This window comes from Populus euphratica, unplaced genomic scaffold (genome assembly GCF_000495115.2).
Source record: "Populus euphratica unplaced genomic scaffold, PopEup_1.0 scaffold317.1, whole genome shotgun sequence".
NCBI classification, from domain to species: domain Eukaryota; kingdom Viridiplantae; phylum Streptophyta; class Magnoliopsida; order Malpighiales; family Salicaceae; genus Populus; species Populus euphratica.
The window spans coordinates 465,900-469,248 of record NW_011499952.1 but is presented as its reverse complement, the minus strand read 5'-3'; the positions used below and the strand labels follow the sequence as shown (position 1 = coordinate 469,248).

Genomic DNA, 3,349 nt, shown 5'->3' with positions numbered 1-3,349 from the left:
TGAAGTTCATTGATAGTAGCTCAAAGACCCATCAGAATCTCTATCACACTACTATATATTCAAGCTTGACTGCACCAAGATGATGGGCTTGCCAGGATCCTTATGAAGAAACCAAGTCTGCTTTATTACTTTAATACGCATATGCTATTATATACGCTGTTTCACCTCGTAATTCTTTTCTTTTCGTGGAACTGGATTCGCCTGGTGACTTCGATTTGGTGCGTGTTTCATCATTTTAAGCACTAATTAATTTACTCATAAAAGAGGAAAATAGCAGAACCCCTACGAGATTATTCATTTTTAAGAAACGACATGCAAACTTTGAGCACCCTTCTACTGCATATGCACAAAATCAGCACAACTAAATCTCGTCCCCTTCTACGAAACGAGTCGACTAAGGACCGGGGTTTTCATGTTGGCTTCAGGACGGACGCAAGATGATCAAGCATCACCTCCAGAAAAGCTGCAACGCATCTCCAACGCATAACATAAGCCTACAACGTTATTCTTGATGTGCGAGAGATGGAGGGGTCAACACGCAGTTTCCCGCAGCCTCACTGCAAAACAAAAGCGCTTCAATGTATTGAAGGCAAATTTGAAACATATTCACAAGGTGAATAGCAAGGACAAGCCTTACAAGTTGAAACTGAATAGGTTTGCTGATATGACCAACCATGAGTTCTTGCAACGCTATGGAGGCTCGAAGTTTAGCAGCTACAGGATGCTCCTTGCACCAAGACAGGGAACTGGGTTCATTCATGAGGATACAAGTAACCTTCCTTCCTCTGTTGACTGCTGGAGGAATGGAGCAGTAACCAGTATCAGGGACCAAAGCAAGCGTGTTAAGTCTCTGATCACTGGATTTTTTTTCTCATTTCGCCTCCACCTATCGGTGTTAATTAATTTGTTAAGATTAAGTTTTACGGTATATATACTCGGCAAATATATATGACTTTAGATATTACTTAATTTGAACAATATTACTCAAAAACTCCTGCTGTTGTTATAGGTAGCTGTTGGGCATTTTCAACTGTAGCAGCAATGGAAGGCATAAACAAAATCAAAACGGGAGAGCTGGTCTCTTCATCTGAGAAAGAGCTAGTTGATTGCGATTCTGATAACCATGGCTGCGATGGAGGATTAATGGAAGACGCATTTAAGTTTATTAAGCAAATTGGTGGATTAACATCAGAGAATACGTATCCTTACAGAGCCAAAGATGAATCTTGTGACTCAACCAAGGTTAAGATGACTTCTGCGTCAAGATTAATTCTCCATTAATTGCATCTTCCTGATGCAAATGGGACCATAACTCCTCTTGGTGTTGCAGATGAATGCCCCAGTTGTGAATATTGATGGGTATGAAATGGTTGCTGAAAATGATGAAAATGCCTTGATGAAAGCTGTCGCAAACCAACCTGTAGCAATCGCAATTGTGTGCTCTGATTGGGGCAAGTTTCTGACTAAATTTTTAAAATGACAGTTCATAGTACCATAAACATTGATTGAATTTTAGCAAGCCAAGAATCCAATATCTCCAGCTATATATATTATTAACGAATACGGATTTTGTGTGCTCTGATTGCAGGGAGTATTCACTGGAGATTGTGGCACAGTGCTGAATCAAGATGGAACGAAGTACTGGATGGTGAAGAATTCATGGGGTACTGATTGGGGTGAAAAGGGATACATAAGCATGCAACGAGGGACTGCTGCAGAGGAAGGATTGTGTGGTGTAACTTTGGAGGCCTCCTACCAAGTCAAGCTGCGCTCAGATAACAAGAAAGCACCATCTCGCAGGGATGAACTCTAGTTGATCACTCGATATGGCCAAATAAGAGAATAGATCACCTCACCCATACAGAATATACATAAAGAAAGGACTGAACAAAAAAAAAATCTTTAAGAAAAAGACCGATATAAATTCTGGTTAAAATAGTGTTGTTCTAAAAGAAATGCACTGTCCAAAAGAAGACACGCATCCGTGCAAAGGGGGTCTTTCAAAAGCATTTTTTATTTTACTTGTATCGAGCACGTACTATTGGGTTTTTTTTTTCCTTGATTGTAATAAACTAAGAAGAAGGATCCAAGTGGCCAACCGTGTCGTCTTGATCAGCACAAAAGAACATACTGCGCACGCATGCCACTATCTCCACGGTGCCCACTGGCCACTGTCCAGTCACTTCTCCCGAACCAAAATCTTTGACCATTTACCAGCCATTCTTCTCTTTCCCCGGTCAGCTAAGCGATGCACCGCCGGTTATAAATAATTGCTAGCAACGAAAATAATAACGCTATACAAACAAATTTATTCATTTAAAATTTATAAGATCATATATATATATATATATATATAGAAGATAGAGCAAAAATATAAAAAAATCATTGATCCCTAGGGCTAATGCTTCTTCCTTCTTTTCTTTTTTTTTCATTTTGGTTGCATTGCCATGTTTTTGCGCCTTGCTAGTTATTCAGTACTGTGATTTATGACAAATTTTCATGGTGGGTCTGTAAGAAAATTGTCTGTTTGTTTCTTTTATATATATATATATATATATATATATAGACACACACACACAATTACTTGTTAACAACATAATTTTTTTTTAAATATTAACGCTGCAGTAACCCATTAAATTTCATAAAAAGACAAAACGGGTAACGCATTAAGGTGAGGCTCTTGATGCTTGGAGCAAGGCTTGTTTTTAAAAATATTTTGTATTTTTAAATATATTAAAATAATTTTTTTATTTTTAAAAAATTATTTTTAATATCAACACATAAAAATAATTTAAAAATATCAAAAACATAATAATTTAAAATAAAAACAATAAAACATTTTTAATTTTTTTCAAAAGTACTTCCCAAACACAATGCCAAAAACTTCTAATTCTTCTCTGCCTGTATTATGATTCATTGAGTTATTATTGGAATTTTTTTAAATTAGCTATGTAAATTAAAGTTTTCATAGAATATTACTATTTAAAAAAAGATTTGGTATAATAACATATTTTTATTTTGTTATATTTATGAAACTTGACATTTAATGAATATCGTATTTTTAAGCATGACAAGATGATTGTTACGTTTCAGAATAGCGGCATTTAAACTTGTTGCTCTTTTGAAGTGCTATAACTGTCAATTGGCCAGCCAGTTGGATATATTTTTATAATCGATTCATATAAAAATTATAATTTTATAAAAAAAAATTAAATATATTTTATGAATAAAATATCATCTTTGTCCAACTTATAAACTAAAAAAAAACTCTAATTAAATATTAAGTTATTATTTACATAATAATTCTTACAAGTAATGATGACTACTTTTAGCTTAGAAAAAGATTTAG

General features: G+C 34.8%; 1 pseudogene; it reads left to right on the top strand.

Annotated features, from left to right (window-relative positions):
- The first annotated feature begins 312 nt into the window (after positions 1–312).
- Positions 313–1,813, top strand: LOC105138099 (vignain-like; annotated as a pseudogene).
- The last annotated feature ends 1,536 nt before the right edge of the window (positions 1,814–3,349 follow it).